At 43.5% G+C, this 18,932-nt stretch overlaps 1 long non-coding RNA gene across 1 annotated transcript in view; it reads left to right on the forward strand.

Annotated features, from left to right (window-relative positions):
• LOC135981099 (uncharacterized) overlaps positions 1–18,203 on the forward strand; it is a 37,730-nt gene extending 19,527 nt beyond the window's left edge. The window contains exon 3 of the long non-coding RNA XR_010598063.1: positions 17,626–18,203. This is a non-coding gene — a long non-coding RNA (uncharacterized LOC135981099). The remainder of the gene's footprint in view (positions 1–17,625) is intronic.
• Positions 18,204–18,932: the final 729 nt, after the last annotated feature.

Raw genomic sequence — 18,932 nt, forward strand, 5'->3', positions numbered from 1 at the left:
GGCTCAGAATCAGAAAGTAAGCATATACAATAGTGACATCTGTTAGGACTCAGTTCTCTTTATAAGATAACCTATCATTAGAGCTGGTCAATTTTTTTATTTTATTTTATTTACTTTTTTAGAAATCATTTTGAAAACATTTTTTTCAAAATTTCCTGCAATTTTTTTTGTTTTCCCCTTTCTCTCTCCTCTCCTTTTCCAGAGACTACATGGAAAATAGAAAAGAAAGCAAAAAGGGGAAATAACACTAAACTGAAAAAAGTTCATTTTGAAAACTGAAAAACTGAATATTTTTCTGGGTTTTTTAAAAACATTTGTCAAAAAGGAAAGTACAATTGCTTGATGAAACCTTTTGTTTAGGTGAAAAAAGATAATTTTCCATTAAAAATATTTTGATGGGAAACTTTCATCCAGCTCTATGCATAAGATAAACATGAGCCAAGTTCTCTTGCACGTTACAGCCACTTTGCACTGCTCCGCTAGTATAACTGACCCCTGATGGTGTAAACGCTCCTACATCACTCCAGCTCCCTGCTGTGGGCATCACCGAGAAATGGGGGCATAGCCAGAGCAAAGGGGCATGGATGCAATGTTTCTGTCCCAGGCCAGTCCTGGTCTGCACTGATGAATGAAGTCTTCTATATATCTACAGGGGGCAGCATGGCAAGCTTCTCACACACTGTCTGGCCGGCATGCCTCAGTCCTATCTGGAAGGGATTTCCTCCAGGAACAACAGGGGTAGTTCAGGCTCCACAATCCATGCGGTTCTTTTCCTCTCTGCTGAATCTGCCAATTAGTGTAAAGCAACAGGTGAGGTTGTGATGTGGAAACTGGAGCAGAGATCCCACAAACTCATCTCATATAGGGGACATCAAACATCCATTAGAAATGGAAAACTTTCAATCCCTCCTGAGCTGGCCTGAACTCATACTGGTGGCTGGCTGATCAAAGAATTGTAACTCATTTGTCTGAGGCGTTCAGTCCCCCAGTAAGTGGGGTTCCTAGATGTATCTATTACCTCTTTTAAAAATCCCTACATTAAAAGAACATTAAGGTTGAAAAGTCAAGCAGAGTATTAGAAAATGCCAGCATTAAGGCTACTTGTGCACCTTTAATTCTGATCTTCTTGTGCAGATGTATTATGATGCAGTCTTTAATTGTATGATCACACATTACTTTTTTCTCCCTGGGCTGTCAGCAGGATCAGGGCCGCCGAGATCAGGTTCGGGCTCCGGTGAAAAAAAAATTTTGGACCCCCCAGCAAAGGCGGACTGGCAAAACAGGGCCGACGGGGGGGCGGGGGGGGAGCCGGGCCCCGGGCCCCCTTCTGGACCGCCAGGCCCAGTAATTTGTACTGGCTTCCCCCCTCCTCTCGTCAGCCCTGAGCAGGATGTAAACCCAGACGTTCAGATCAACAGCACCAACCTCTTCTGCTTGAGCTAAAGAAGTAGGTTGTTATCCTCTGTGCACCAGCCCCTAGAGAGGGACATGACACTCTTGAGCTGGCAGGTAGCTCACCTATCATGGCACTGTGGTGAAATCATGGGAGTCAGCATTTCTTGATTTTGTTCCTGGCTCTAGGAGCAGTGTGGTCGGGGGGTTACAGACAGCAAAGGCAGCACATCCATTTGGCGTTTACATTCTGAAAGGCAGTGTAACAAAGTGGATGAGATTTGGCAGTTATATTAAAAATTGTGATAACCTTGTACAACATCTCAGTTCCAATTCACTATAGCTTAGGTATTAGGGCGTCTTTTGAGCCACTAGTACATACTTGCTTAGGATACCCCTGTGGTAGGTGCTGTATAAAAACCTAAAAGAGGTAGATCTATAATCATTAAAATGAATGGCAGTTACCATGGGCACACATTGATGGGGACAAAAACCCCATAAAGTGTATATATACTCTCCTTCTCCTTCCACCTGCACCTTCCCAATCTTTTGCCCTTATGAGAAGCTTGGGAACATTTTCCAGGCACACTGTGCCCTCTGGGGTGCTACTACTGAGGAAGTCCCAAGGAATGCAGTATTAAAATAGGCAGCAGAGGGGCCAGCATCATAAAAACTAAGGAGCCTCTTCCTGAAGACTTCTGCTGCCACTCTTGGTAACATGGGACATGAAGGCTCTATGCTGAGGCGTCTGTTGGTCTCCAGCCTCCCTAAGGGCTGGTCTACGCTGGGGGGGGGGGGGGGGAAATCGATCTAAGATACTCAACTTCAGCTATGTGAATAGCGTAGCTGAAGTCAAAGTATCTTAGATTGATTTACCTCAGGTCCTCGCGGCGCAGGATCAACGGCCGCAACTCCCCCGTCGACTTCGCTACCGCTTCTCACTCTGGTGGAGTTCCGGAGTCAATGGGGAGTGCGTTCGGGGATCAATTTATCACGTCTAGACGAGATGTGATAAATCGATCCCCGATAGATCGATTACTACCCGCCTAACCCTAACCCCTAGAGATTAAGTGGTAGCAGGAGGAGGACCCCAGAAGCTCCCTTACAGAGTTCAACTGCCACCACTAAACAGGTTGTGGGGGCAGAGAGAAAGTAGAACCCTCAGAAGGGTCAGAATATATTTAGATATAACATATGATCTGAAACAAAGTTCTGATCTTATCATGATTTCCCCATCATGAATCCTTCCCTTTGATACACACAAGTGCACACACACGTGTGTGTATATGTGTGTAGATGCATCTATGCATGTGTGTAGACCAAGAGGATACTACACAGGTGGCCACACTACATAGCTGCTATGTAGATGTCAAGAAATGCTCAGGACTAAGGGCTGGTCCACACTAAACCCCCACTTCGAACTAAGATACGCAACTTCAGCTACATGAATAACGTAGCTGAAGTTGAAGTATCTTAGTTCGAACTTACCACAGGTCCAGACACGGCAGGCAGGCTCCCCCGTCGACTCCGCATACTCCTCTCGCGGAGCAGGAGTACCAGCGTCGACGGCAAGTACTTCCGGGATCGATCCGGGATTGATTTATCGCATCTAGACAAGACGCGATAAATCGATCCCAGAAGATCGATTGCTTACCGCCGGACCCGGAGGTAAGTATAGACGTACCCTTAGTAACCACAAGAGTGAAGATCAAATATTTGTGGTGATGTCATCCCTCATTTCTCTATATTATACTCCTTTTCATCCTCATTTTATTGTAATATCTTTATTCTTTTGTGATATAACTGTATATTAAATTAAACAAAAATTTACCATATAAATGCTTGCATAATAAAAATAACAATTGAAAAAGGTGAGGAAAAGGTTATGAATAAAACTCATTGCAGATAACAGCAGGGGTCGGTAACATGTCCATACACGGACACAAGTGTCATGGTCACCTTGGGCGGTTCCCCGCAAGCAGCTCCCCATCCCTGCTGTTGCTGGTGGAGGTGCAGCCGGCGGTGGCCCAGGCAGCTCTACACACTGCCTCCGGCTCCACTCCCTGAGCACTGGGGGCGGAGGCACAGCTCAGGCTCAGGGCGGACTGGGGCAGGGAAGGGAATGCACCACCCAGGGGCCTCAGGGGCAGGAGGGAAGCAGGCAGCCAGGGCTCTCTGGTTTCACTCAGTGCCTGGCCCCGAAAGGCAGCATATGCAGGCAGGGGAGGGAGGCTCCAGGGCAGAGAGGAGGAATGCTCTCTCCCATCGACACAGCACAGTGTAGCCACCACGGTAAGTGGATCTAACAACGTCAACTTCAGTTACATTATTCACGTAACTGAAGTTGCTAAAGTTAGCTTGATTTACTGCGGTAGTGTAGCCCAGGCCTGAATGACATAACCCCCCACCAATGTCTGACACTAAGTCCGGTAATTTTGTCAAGTGTCTGTCGTGCAATATGGTGGTGCTGACCCCTGGATAACAGATTAATACAATTCCATCTTTAAAATCTCTGCTAAAACTCTGCTTACCACTGAAAGGAAGTTCAAGAACTTGAACCAGGCTGTGACGGGGTTGGGACTCACCACCTGGCGCCCCCTACTGGTTGTCTCGGGAATTAGCTCAGTCCAGTGGAGCGCCCCCTCCTGGTGGTGTCCCGACGGTCGTCTCGCCCTCGGTTGGCATATCTGAGCCCACATCGCTCACCAACTCGCAGCATCCTCTTCAGGACCACTGCCCACCGACAGTGCCCCTCAGTCCTTCCACACCTCTTTCTGGGGGGGGGGGGGGGGTTGTCAATCAGCAGTCTCTATGCTATGTTCCAGCCACCGTGGTCAACCACACACCCCAAAGTCTAATCCCTCCCATCAGGGATCTGGCGTGGTCTATAAGGGCCGCTCTCTACGGCCAATGGCTGGGTGTACTGCAAGGAGGGTAGGCGGGGGGACCCAGGCCCGCCCTCTACTCTGGGTCCCGGCCCAGGGACCCTTTGGCAGCAGCCTCGCTGTCCTCCTTCTCTCCCCTCATCTGTCCGCTTCCCTAGACCGCTCCCTCTATGGCCCCTTGCACCCGCTAGGCCCTTCCACTCAGGGCCTGTAGCCTGGCAGGCCTTAGGCTAGAGCTCCCCGAGCCTGTCCAGCACTGCGCTGTCCACGGTGCTAATCTCCCAGCTTGGAGATAGACCTTCCCCTCTCAAAGACCTAGGACAGACCACCTGCTCCTGCCCTCTGCAGCCTTCTTATAGGGCTGAGCCTGGCCCTGATTGGCTCCCTCCAATCTGGGCCCTGATTGGCTCCCTATAAGGCTTTCCCTGATTGGCTCCCTGTCTGCATAGGCCCACTGGCCTGCTGCAGCCCAAATTCAGGGAATGGGGCATCCACCCCACTACACAGGCATTAAAGAATTAGGAATACATCCTTTGGACAATGAGTATTTTTATCAACCTTTACTAGCTGGCTGTCCTCCTGTGGTAGGTTCAGGGCTGAAATGTACTTTCTACATGTTTGAATACACTGTGGATGTAGGTGTCAAGTAGTACTTAACCACAACACAAAGAGGACTCACACACCTCCCAGTTCACTGACAACACAGCAATACATTCATTCATACTAAAGGAAAGAAGAGAAGAAAGGAAGAGAGAGATAAAAAAGAATGAGGTCAAGGTCAAGCTACTCACCCACTCTAACCCGCCCAGTTCCCCTCCCCAGAATTCATTCATTGCCTACTCTCGGTCAGATTTATTTCCACTGACCCAGAATCTGTCTTCTCTTCCAGAAGACATAATCTCCACCCATGTAGCTCTAAAATCCAAAACAATTCAATTTATATACAGAATCTAGTATTCATTTCATAGGCTGCTATCTCAGCCATGCAGATGTGCCATCCCTTGACATTTGGTGCGATTCTACCCCTCCTTCTATTATATGAGTAATTTTTTAGCACTCAGAATTGTCACTGAACTTCATTTTCACAGATTACTGGACCTCCCCCAGACTCCCCCAAAGTAATGAAGTGAAATACTGAAGGAGAGCCAATTGAAAAAAGGTTGGGCACTTCAAAGTAAGTTTGTAGAAGTTACCAAGGAATGACCGAGTTCATAGTATTCACAAAAGATTGCCCCAGCTTTCCCCCATCACCAAAATCTATCTGAAGCATATGAGCATTACAAGAAGGGTGTCCAATAGTTTTAAGTTTGAGTCTTAGACATGTTTCCCAGTTGCTGATCTGCTGGGGAATTAGCAATTTCTGTGCTTTGTGTCTCTTCTAGTCTCTTTCATATATTTTTAGTGTTTCTAGGGATATTTTTGTTCAGGCAGAATCTATAAACATCTGAGTAATTTGTGAGACAAAGTGAGCCACTGATTCAAGTATTTACATGAGTGGTGGTGTTTGAGATGCCATAGGACCTACTTGGATAAATTATTCGGAGAGTGATCCATTCTGGGGTATCATCACCATTGATTTTTGCCTAGGTGAGATTTCTTTTGAGTATCACAGCTTCTTTTCCCATCTTTTCAATTTCTGCTTATTTTGATTGTTATAGAATGCTTTTTCCTCTAGTAGCATGTTTATGTAACCCCATATGAAAGATAAAACATCTAAGTAAAATTGTTGTCAGTTTTATATTGTATATTTATATGCTATTAATATGTTATTTTAACATTTGTGTTTTCACCAAAGGTAGGTGCTGGTAGCATCTGTATCCTCCTGTGGACAAATAGAATTTTATGTTCTTTTGGTAGACTCTGAGTCAAACTTGGTTTGTTTTGTAAATCTCTTCTGAGACTAAAAAATCAAATCAAATATAAAGGTTTAGGCCAATGTTTTCAAACTTGAGTGCCTGAAGTTAGGAAACTATATTCATATTTAGGCACCTATAGACACAATTAAATGCCTATCTTGGCCTATTTTACTTATATGCCTATCTTTGGCACACAAGTTTAAAATTTTGTCTTGTGTGTACTGCGCTATACTTACTGTAAGTGAGGTTGCATAAGAAATTCCAGTTTGTATTATATACTGTATTATTTGAAAAATAATTTATTATATAAAGAGATATTATTTAAAGTAAGACACAGGAACAGAATAGGGCTCCAGTTAAGGAGCTATAGTTAACTATGCATTTTATGACTTTTAATTACTTGCTTTTCCAATATTAACATTGCAATTAATGCCTTTTTTTTTTTCCAGAAAATAACCTTATTTTATATTGGAGTTGTTTGTTTGCTTGCTTTGGAACCTGTAAATTCCATCATCTGGAACTGTCCATCTCCCTTTGATTGAGCCCACCTTAATGCACATGAAAATACTTAGGGCAGGCGTACACTAAAAAGTTAGGTCAACCCAACTATATCTCTCAAGGGTGTGAAAAATCCACACCCCTGAGCGACATAGTGAAATTGACCTAATACCTAGTGTAAACAGCTCTAGGTAGACGGAAGTTGTGCCACTGTAGTGGTTTAAATGTAGACATGGCCTCAGTTTATATTTATCAACTTTAATTGTAAAGAACTAGAGCTTAGAATTTCATACCTATTTAACACACCTGGTTAAACATCACTTAAGTACTTAGCGTTAGCTGACTGTGTTCCATTTGTAACAGAGAGGCCTGCCCCTTTACGGGCCAGAAGGCCAGGGGTCAGTCACCTCTCTTCAGTGCCAGAGTTCCTTTTACAAACAGGTGGTTGGGAATGGAGGGAATTAGATTCCTATAAAGGGCTGAAAGAGCATAGCTGAGGAAGAGCTACAGGAAGTAAGGTGGCTCTTGTGGCTAGGCTTGGCGTGGTGGTGGGAGGGGGGGTAAGAGATGCCCAGAAAAAGGCCTCTGAGCCCCTGCAGCCTGCTTTGGTCAAGGGTATTATGGGCATTTGGTAGTACGTATGTTGGGAGTCCTATGTTTAAAGAATACAACTGTACCCTGAAAAAAGTGTCTGAAGAGACTTTGGATGTGGTGTTAATTCTTTCTGGGCTGGGGGAGACAGGCTTGTAGGCCTACACCATTAAGTGTAGCCGTGGTCCTCTGGACCTGCTGCTCACATACAGGGAAGAATTGGTAGGGGAAGTAGAAGTGGGTGGCAACCTGGGCAGCCGTGACCATGAGATGGTCGAGTTCAGGATCCTGACAAAAGGCAGAAAGGAGAGTAGCAGAATATAGACCCTGGACTTCAGAAAAGCAGACTTTGACTCCCTAAGGTAACTGATGGGCACTTGGGCAGCATACCCTGGGAGGCTAATATGAGGGAGAAAGGAGTCCAGGAGAGTTGGCCATATTTTAAAAAAGCCTTATTGAGGGCACAGGAACAAACCATCCCAATATGCAGAAAGAATAGCAAATATGGTAGGAGACCAGATTGGCTTAACAGAGAAATCTTCGGTGAGCTTAAACACAAAAAGGAAGCTTACAAGAAGTAGAAACTTGAACAGATGACTAGGGAGGAGTATAAAAATATTGCTCGAGCATGCAGGGGTGTAATCAGAAAGGCCAAAGCACAATTGGAGTTGCAGCTAGCAAGGAATGTGAAGGGTAACAAGAAGGATTTCTACAGGTATGTTAGCAACAAGAAGAAGGTCAGGGAAAGTGTGGGACCCTTACTGAATCGGGGAGGCAACCTAGTGACAGATGATGTGGAAAAAGCTGAGGTGCTCAATGCTTTTTTTGCCTTGGTCTTCACAGACAAGGTCAGCTCCCAGATTGCTGCACTGGGCAGCACAGTATGGGGAGGAGGTGAACAGCCCTCAGTGGTGAAAGAACTATTTAGGACTATTTAGAAAAACTGGATATGCACAAGTCCATGGGCTAGATCTAATGCATCTGAGGGTGCTGAGGGAGTTGATTGATGTGATTGCAGAGCCATTGGATGATTGTAAAAAGCAAATATAGTGCCCATCTTTAATAAAGGGAAGAAGGAGAATCCAGAGAACTACATACTGGCAGGGCCAGCTCCAGCATTTCTGCTGCCCCAAGCAAAAAAAAAAAAAAAAAGCCACGATCGCGATCGGCGGCGGCAATTGGAAAAAAAAAGCCGCGATCGGCGGCGGCAGTTCAGCAGCAGGTCCTTCACTCCTAGAGGGAGTGAGGCACCTGCCGCCCCCGAATTGCCGCAGGTGCCGCCCCTCTCCCTTGGCCGCCCCAAGCACCTGCTTGTTAAGCTGGTGCTTGGAGCCGGCCCTGCATACTGGTCAGCCTCACCTCAGCCCCTTGAAATATCATGGAGCAGGTCCTCAAGGAATCCTTTTTGAAGCACTTGGAGGAGAGGAAGGTGATCAGGAACAGTCAACATGGATTCACCAAGGGCAAGTCATGCCTGGCCAACCTGATTGCCTTCTATGATGAGATAACTTGCTCTGTGGATATGGGGAAAGCGGTGAACGAGATATATCTTGACTTTAGCAAAGCTTTTGATATGGTCTCCCACAGTATTCTTGCCAGCAAATTAAAAAAGTATGGATTGGATTAATGGACTATAAGGTGGATAGAAAGCTGGCTAGATTGTCGGGCTCAACGGGTAGTGATCAACAGCTCAATGTCTAGTTGGCAGCAGTATCAAGCGGAATGTCCTAGAGGTCCATCCTGGGGCCGATTTTGTTCAACATCTTCATTAATGATCTGGATGATGGGATGGATTGCACCCTCAGCATGTTCATGGATGACACTAAACTGGGGGGAGAGGTAGATATGCTGGAGGGTAGGGATAGGGTCCAGAGTGACCTAGACAAATAGGAGGATTGGGCCAAAAGAAATCTGATGAAGTTAAACAAGGATACGTGCAGAATCCTGCACTTAGGACAGAAGAATCCCATGCACTGCTACAGGCTGGGGACCAACTGGCTAAGCAGCACTTCTGCAGAAAAGGACCTGCGGATTACAGTGGACGAGAAGCTGGATATGAGTCAACAGTGAGCCCTTGTTGCCAAGAAGGCTAACGGCATATTGGGCTGCATTAGTAGGAGGGTTGCCAGCAGATCGAGGGAAGTGATTATTCCCCTCTTCAGCACTGGTGAGGCCACATCTGGAGTATTGCATCCAGTTTTGGGCCCCCCTGCTACAGAAAGGATGTGGACAAATTGAAGAGAGTCCAGTGGAGGACAATGAAAATTATTAGGGGGCTGGGGCACATGACTCAGGAGGAGAGGCTGAGGGAACTGGGGTTATTTAGTCTGCAGAAGAGAAGAGTAAGGGGGGATTTGATAGCAACCTTCAACTACCTGAAGAGGGGTTCCAAAGAGGATGGAGCTAGGCTGTTCAAAGTGGTGGCAGATGAAAGAACAAGGAGCAATGGTCTCAAGTTTCAGTGGGGGAAGTCTAAGTTGGATGTTAGGAAAAACTCTTTCACTAGGAGGGTGGTGAAGCACTGGAATGGGTTACCTAGGGAGGTGGTGGAATCTCCATCCTTAGAAGTTTTTAAGGCCCAGCTTGACAAAGCCTTGGCTGGGATGATTTAATTGGGGTTGGTCCTGCATTGAGCAGGGGGTGGACTAGATGACCTCCTGAGGTCTCTTCCAACCCTAAACTTCTATGATTCTAAGTGGACTTTGCTAACATTATGCTAATGTTATCCTGATTAAACTGCAGTCATTTCCAGTTGCTATCATTAAGGTTAAATCTCTTTCCTGGGGGATATTCCAGTAAAGCATTCATCATGATTCAGCATCTACCAGAGAAGTAGAATATATATATTATAATATTTTACCTTTCTGTAGCACTTTTCATTCTCAAGTATTTTGGAAATTAAAGACATTCAGCACCACTGAACTGCCATGGCTGCTCAGGTGGAAGGGGATGCAGGATGCAGGGGAACAGTAGCAGGGGAAATTTTGTACAGTGAAACATTAAAATATTCCTGCAACCATTTTGTCGAGAAACTGTAGCTTCCCAATGATTGGAGCTGAGGCTTGAAAGTTGGCAGGGGGTTGTGCTGGTGTCAGAGATGTGCTTTTTGCTATCCTTGTGAAAATCTGCCCATATTTGGCCAAATTATGAACTGCTGGAAATCTCAGTTTGCAATGCTCAGTACAGGCATGTTTGAGTTTGGCAGCTAAGTTCTCTAGAGATTCTGAACACGCTGAGCGTGCTCCCTTCCCTCACAGTGCTACCTGCTGACCAGACTACACACGTGACAACCCAAAGAACAACCAGTCAGGGAAGCAGGGGCTGAGCAGGACTTTCTGTGAAATTGTTCCTCCCAAATGTCAAGGGTCACTGGGCATCAGAACAGAACAGGAAGATTGTCTGTCTCTCCTGTGCTCTCAATGCTTTTGCTACTGACGCACAGCACAAGAAAGAAACAGCATGACTAGAATGCAGAGGAGTAAGGAACTGGGCTGGGGGAGACTGGGACAAAGTAATGGGGAATGGAGGAGAGACCTGGACAAGGAACCAAAAGAGTAGGGTAGTGGATTGGGAACTGGGACAATTTGCTGAGGGGTGTATGTGGGATGAAGAGCTGAGGTGGGAGGGAGCTGGCACAATGAGATGGGGAGGGGGAGGGGGAGAGTGGGACTGAAATAAGGACAAGCTGGAAGGGCCAAGGACAGAAGAGGTCAAACTTGGGGGAATAGACAAAAGGGTCTGTAAACACTAGAGCACATTCCTCTCTAGAACCTGGAATGGAACCCAAGATTCCTGAGTCTCACCATTCCTCTGCTGTCAGCAAATAACTGTGAAACCCACTGGCAAAGTGTGTATCATCCCCCTCTAGTGCTAGTCCACACAGAGGATGATAACCTACTATTGATATCAGTTATTCCATTAGCTCGAGTGGCACAGGTCCATGCAGGGGATCTAAAGGTTCAAACCTTGCTGACGAACCATGTGGGTGGCAATATGATGACACATGATGAAATTTCTGGGTTTTTTTTCAAGTTTGTTTTCTTAAGCATCTAGGAAATTGCCTACCAAAAAAACAAAACAAAAAACAAAACCTATTATAAAAGGGCAAGGTTGCAAAATCACTCAAAATTTAGGAAATTATATATGAAAATACATATATAGGAAATGCAAGCATGTACAATGATAAATTCTCTGAGAAATCAGTCAATTGGTACCTCAGACTGGCACCCAAAATTGATGGACATTTTTGACATTACTGTATCTGTGCCTCAGTTCCCCATCAGTAAAATGGGGATAATAACACCACCTCGCTTCAGAAGGGTGTTGGGACAATACATTCATTAATGTTTTTGAAGTACTCACGTTTTACAGTGACGAGTACCATAGAAAAACCAATGAGAAAATAATCCTCAGATCAGGATTTGAATGGTGTACAGTAAATAAGGTACATTGCCACACATTTAATGATGAGGATAAACAGCATGTTGAATAACTGCTCAAGGGAGCACCATCCACCTTGTGCTCTGAATGAGGCAGGGGTCTTGTGGAAAAAATATGTGCTCATGTAATTAATGACTGTATAATGTATATGCAAAAGGGGGCTGAATTAAGGTTGTGCAGGCAACCTTACTTCTGGTATTTCCTAGCTTTTGAGTGGTGGACTTTGCAACATTAATATTCCTTTAACATAGTTTTTTGTATGTAATATATATTTTGTGTCTGTGTATATACATACATAGACAGCTAACCATACCACAGATAATACCACTGTTAATAAAAAAAAAAAGCATCCTGTTAATAACCCTTGTTCTTGTCTCTCTGATGTTTTTAGGAAATGTCAGGGCAAGAGGCATTTTAATTTCTGCTCTGGCACTGTGAATCTGATTTCATCTAAATACAGAAAAACCTTATTGATCTATCATTTATGCCACAAGCATTTCTGCTTTTAGCATGATTAAACAGAAGAGACACATACCTTGTTTGAGTCTTGTTTGAATAATGCAGCATTGATATTTTACATCTTGGGCTGCACTTCATTTTGTCCTCGGCAATGTGTGAGGACTTGAAAAGGATGCAGACATTGCTTGCTAAGGAGTGTGTCAGTTAAGATATCTTTTCCTAAAAGATACAGGCATTTCAAAAATGCACATTTTTAAATAGTTGTCGTCCTGTGCTAACCCAGGTCACCCCTGATGTCCTCATCCTCTGACATCATGAAGCTCATAATCGTATATTTATGTATGTCTGTTCTAAAGGCGCTCAGTATTTTACTGTGTAGGTAATGCTTTACTCACCAATGATATGTGGCAACATCTTGGATGGAAAGTGGTAGCTAGTTAACAATACATGGCAGCCCTACACAGCATTTTATTATAGGAAGTGAAGAATACAATATTCAGTAAAAATTTTCAGGGGAATATATAGGTAGCATGTAATTTCCTCTGCTAGAATTTGACCAGGCCATCAGGGCTAACACCCCTTTTCTTGTAAAAAGTGCTTTCAGACCTCCAGTGACAACTAGTGTTCAGTATGTGCGTTTTACGAATCATCTACTTTGTACAGTTAGAAGTAGAAGTTCTACTGATGCCTCTGTGACAGCCCTTTCTCTGGGCCACCTTAGCCCCTTGCCTAACCATGTGGCATGCTTTTGTGAGCTGCCCATCCTTGCCAGCAGCTTTGTAATCATACTTCCTTCTTTCCCCAAACTGAGCTTGTGCAACTGAGATTGTGTCATTGGACTGAGGCAGTGGTTGTCCATGGCCACACTTTGCACTGGTTTCTCACTTGATTGAAGACATTGAATTTAGAACTGATCATTGTGCTCATGCAGTCAAATGCTTTGATTTCAAAATCAGCCTAAAGAAAACTGAAGTACTATAACAACCTATGCCGGTCGAGGCACATGTCTACCCAGTTATTTAGATTAACAATTCCCCTCTCGAGTCTGTGGAGAAGTTTTGTGGCCTAGGGTGTGTCACAGAAGAGGGCATGGATCAGTGTTCACATTGCACTCCACGTCAGTACCCGGCCCAAGCCAGGAAGCTAATGATCCAACCAGTGAACCAAATTCAGTGATGAATCCTGGTCACGTGTCACCTCAGGCACGTTGCATATATGCTAAGAAGACTGTCACAGAATACCACAATTTAGGAGATTATTCATCACATAGCCAAGGCCAGCTCTGCATTTGGAATGCTGTCACACCACCTATGGTATGATAGGCGCATTAAAACAAGCATTAAGCTAAATGTCTATTGGGCAGTTCTATATGGTTGTGAGACATACACAACCTATTGCTGCCACATTAGGAAACTTAATCAGTTTTACAAAGCTTAAAAATAAATCATCAGGCAAAACTCAGAAATGGCAAATAAAGGTTATATGGGTCCAAATCAGACCTGGTTTAAGTATGTACAACTCCATTTAGCTTTATGTGTTTAATAATATAGCATTTGCAGTGGATTCACTTGTACCTTTGAGGCAAAGTAACTAATAATTTGGAACTGAATGATAGTACTTGTTTTTAGTTTGTGGCAGTCAAACACATCCGTTCTTTATATCAATATTCACAATATTGACTAAGGTTCAAATTCTACCTTCAGATATACAAGAAACTCCTGGTAACGTCAAAAAATCCAGGAGTAGAATTTAGCCAAAGTGTTTAACTTTAGCATTTGAAGGCAAAAAATAAAAAAAAATTAGCCTTTTAACAGATTTAAAATATATATTCAATATGTGCTATACAGTTTTTAAAAACATTTACTGACTTTTTAGGAATATTTTCACGGAATATTGTACAAACCACTGAAGTTCCCCATATCACTGTCTAGAACCAACAACTCTTTGTGTACTGTGTGCAATAATCTGTAAAATATATGCAAATAATGTATACGTAAATTTAATTTATCAAACCTATTCTACCTACCTACCTACCTAAGACACATGTCTGAAAAATATTTATATAGACTAGAGAATATATTTTAATATTATCAGTTTCATTGCCAAAGACTTTTGCATTATATATACAGAAAGCCTGGAAGGTAAATGCCCAGTCTTTTGAAACTTAGAATAAAGATGTTTAAATACTTTTCAATTTATTAAAGTGTTTTAACACCACTCATATTATTCATATTATTCATATTATTATAATTGAATTGCTTCAGAATGAGGTTAGTGCTCTATATAAAACCTGATTTTAAAACCCTACAGGAAGGGTCAAAGACCAGGAAATGCTCTCACTATAATTCTCATTTTCAGCTGAATTGGCCATGGCAACAGGGCTAAGAATGCAAGTTTGAATTTCATTATGTTCTAGAAACCTTTAACTTTGCATCATAATGACTCCTGTTGTAACAGAAGCAAGTTGCATACATTTTTGATGTATTTGATATATTTAATTTATAATTTAATAAAGTTTCATTTTAACATAGGTAGTTACTTTTAAAAGCTAAAACAAAAAACTCATTCATTTGATTGCTACTAAATACATCCTTTTACATTTTACCTGTAAAATGCTCTGTGTTTGGTGACAGGTTAAATGTATACTATACACAAGGAGCCAACATTTGTCTTTGTAATACCGCAGCAGCTTTAGCAGTTTTAGCAGCATTCTTTATTATTTTAAGCCATCTCCATTGTCTTCTAAACACCATAATTAGAAGCTGAAAACTTACGGCAACCAAACTCAATAAGCTCTCATTATGAACAAAATATTCTACTGTTGCTCAACAAGTGACCCTATGTAGCCCAACATGATAAAGCATTCTTCCTCAATTGTGGGGCCATAAGTCCTTGCAGTCCTTTCAAAGGCAAATTTCCCATTAACTACAGTGGGAGTTTTGCCTGAGTGAGGACTTCAGCACTGGGCTCACTGGGGCAATGTCCTTTAGGCACTTCCATTTCTTTAGCTCTAATTATTCTCTCATTGGTTCTTGTATTTGACTTTTCATCTTGGTGGTAGTGGTGGTGATTTATTTTTCCTGTGGAACAACAGGAGCTGAGCATCAACTCAGATAAGACTGTTGTCTTGCAAGCACTTTGAGTGATAGATTACTGAGACGTAATGCTTGGGAATGGAATGATTTAAATGGGTGAGCCAACATACTCTCTACTGATATACTCTAAGGCTGTGTAAACCATGGAGCAAACCTGAGCAGTTCTGGCATCCTAAGGAGACACTAGCTAACACAATAAAACTGTCAACACACTCTTAGTAGTGATGCTATTTATAGAATGTCATTTCCAAATCTTCATAGAGTCTTTATTACATCTGCCTTTTAATTTTCTTAATATACTGCCAGAGAAATGCTAAAGACTGAATCCTTCCCCAAAATGCACACTGGAAAAAATAACCCCAACTATACATACAATATGATGGGGGCTAATTTAGCTACAACAAGTCAGGAAAAAGATCTTGGAGTCATTGTGGATAGTTCTCTGAAAATGTCCACACAGTGTGCAGAGGCGGTCAAAAAAGCAAACAGGATGTTAGGAATCATTTAAAAGGGGATAGGGAATAAGACTGAGAATATATTATTGCCCTTATATAAATCGATGATACGCCCTCATCTCGAATACTGCGTACAGATGTGGTCTCCTCATCTCAAAAAAGATATACTGGCACTAGAAAAGGTTCAGAAAAGGGCAACTAAAATGATTAAGGGTTTGGAACAGGTCCCATATGAGGAGAGATTAAAGAGGCTAGGACTCTTCAGCTTGGAAAAGAGGAGACTAAGGGGGGATATGATAGAGGTATATAAAATCATGAATGATGTGGAGAAAGTGGATAAGGAAAAGTTATTTACTTATTCCCATAATACAAGAACTAGGGGCCACCAAATGAAATTAATGGGCAGCAGGTTTAAAACAAATAAAAGGAAGTTCTTCTTCACGTAGCGTACAGTCAACTTGTGGAACTCCTTACCTGAGGAGGTTGTGAAGGCTAGGACTATAACACAGTTTAAAAGAGAACTGGATAAATTCATGGAGGTTAAGTCCATTAATGGCTATTAGCCAGGACGGGTAAGAAGTGGTGTCCCTAGCCTCTGTCTGTCAGAAGGTGGAGATGGATGGCAGGAGAGAGGTCACTTGATCATTGCCTGTCAGGTTCACTCCATCTGGGGCACCTGGCATTGGCCACTCTCGGTAGACAGGATACTGGGCTAGATGGACCTTTGGTCTGACCCGGTACGGCCTTTCTTATGTTCTTATGTTATGTTCTTATGTAAAATGCTGCAGAATTGCTCCACAACTGCAGCCCTTTCTGTTCCTGCCATAGTTGCAAATAGCCCTGGTTTGCCTGGGATCATCCCAGGTTTTTGCAAACAGTCCCAAATAACCTAATATTTCAGCCAGGAAAAAAGAGAGCAAGAGAAACAGAACTTAGTTTCAGCCAGAAACTTTTTAAACAAGTTCTGTGCCTTCTGGGACTGGGTGAGGTTCTTAGTGGGGATGTTGTATAGGCAGAAAAGGCAGCTTTGGTGGGGTCCTGAGAGCTAATACAGAATGGACATGCCATGTCAAAATATTCTCTTCATCAAAGTGTGCCTGGCTGCCATTTTAACTTCTAGCAGTGTAATCCAGAGTAACACATTTTGAGGGGTATGACGAGCCCATCAAAATGTGCCCAACCGCCCCACAGTTTTCAACTCTGGTTCTGATGGGTATGGAAGCCCCTCAAACTATGCCCGCCCCGCAGATTTGCATCTGCCCAGGCCTCATTTTGATGCCTTTCACCTTATGTGTCAAATGTGCCTTCCATGGGACTCGTAGAGAAAACTGGGGCATGGACACATTTTGATGGGCTCGCTATACCTGTCAAAAGGGACCCTTCTATAGACCTGATCTCTTGTTATAACCTCTCCCCTTCTCTCTTTTCCTCCATGCCATACAGTGGATGTCCAGATAATGTCTGCATTCCATGGTGTGGACAAAAGAGTCTGGGATATAGAGGAAACCGTCCCCCTGGGGGTTTCATCCCCATCTACCAGAGCTCTAATTTCAGATGTCGTTGCAGGATCCCTGCATTGATTTAGTGTACTTGAGGCAAAGTACTGAAACTGAGGGCAAAGGGCAGGAGAGAACAAGGGCCTCACTCAGACTTCAGTTCCCCCAGCGCACACGTGCATACATCCTGCACAGGCTCACTAGATATGTTCAGAGAAGCTTGCCCATACTCAGTCGCAAAAAGGGTGCATTTTGAAGAAGGGCACATTTCTACATGAAAGGTGAAATTTCAAACCTTCCCAGGTCAAAGGAAAGAAACAAACAGGGGAGAAGCCTGCTGGGCTTCCCCTGTAGGAGAGGAGTAGGACATGCTCCTCGAATATACTGAGGGAATGGGTCTACTGCTAATATTATTTATTGATTGATTTTATTTGATTTGTATTACCGTAATGCCCTAGGATCCACAGCCATGGACCAAGATCCCATTGAGCTAGGCATATACAAACACAGAACAAAAAGATGGTCCTACCCCCTGAAGATGCCAGAGTGGTGTAGGGAGAGAGACTGCAGTACACTGGGCCGCCTCTGAAGAAGACAGCTACAAGTAAGGGGAGACACGTGTTGGGCAGGGAAGTTGTTTGGGGAAGAGCTAGACCTCAATGGACCTTGTAGCTGCTTACCTGCCCTGTAACCTTGTGAGGCCTAGAGATCTGAAATATTCCTATCCAGTGATCTGGGAACAGCCTACTTGAGAGACTTCCTCTCTCCCCATGATATACTTCTACAGCTGGAGTCAGTGAAATGCAGATGCTAGAGCCGCCCTCAATGTTATGGAGAGATGGCTGCTAGCAAGACATCCTTTGTAAGGGTCTCAGAGCTCTGGAATACTCTTCCTCTCTTAATCTGAAGTAGCCTGTTTTTTTTTTTGTTTGTTTGTTTTACATTTAGGGTACTCTCAGGGGCCCATTTGTTTCAACGGGCTCTTGAGGAGATTAGTGTACTGGCCAATATGTAGAGGAAATGTTATTTGTATGAAGAGCAGCTCTTTGGTGTTTAAAAAAAAAAGGGTGAGATGATGAAAATTTGCATTTGGTTTTGTAATTTTAAAAAACTGGCCAGGTTCTCAGAACTTTATATGATCACTTTTTATTATTATACATTGAAATAATAAATATTAACATCACTTAAAATTACCAGGGCGTGAACATGCTACAGCTTCCTTCAGGCTTACTGAAAAAGGGTAAAAAATCTTACCAAAAATCTTTGGGTGATCTGTTCTGTTTGTAATTTGTAATAAAGCACAAAAGCTGGTGAAATTCTTGTGCTTTCAGTTTTCATTGTGCAAACTTTGTACAGAAATGAACAGAATCTCTTTCCTACCCCCAAACATTGTTCAAAAAATACCTTTACTGATTAAAAATAGAACAGAAAGGGAAAGGGTGTATTTGATACTAGTGCCTTTCTTTTACTTATTCTTACAAGATGCCAAGGCAGAACAATGGAACATCTCTTGAGACTGCATTAAAGTGTGAGTGATTTTCAAACTTCTTTTCTGGGGACCCAGTTGAAGAAAATTGTTGATGCCCATGACCCAACGGAGCTGGGGATGAGGGGTTTGGGATGTGGGAGGGGCTCAGGGCTTGGGCAGAAGGTTGGGGTGTGGGGATGAGGGCTGCAGGATAGGGCCGGGAATGAGAGGTTCAGGGTGTGGGAGGGGGCTCAGGGCTGGGGCAAGGGGTTCGGGTGTGGGAGGGGGTCAGGGCTC

The sequence above is a fragment of the Chrysemys picta genome, chromosome 2 (assembly GCF_011386835.1).
Source record: "Chrysemys picta bellii isolate R12L10 chromosome 2, ASM1138683v2, whole genome shotgun sequence".
Taxonomy (NCBI): Eukaryota; Metazoa; Chordata; order Testudines; family Emydidae; genus Chrysemys; species Chrysemys picta.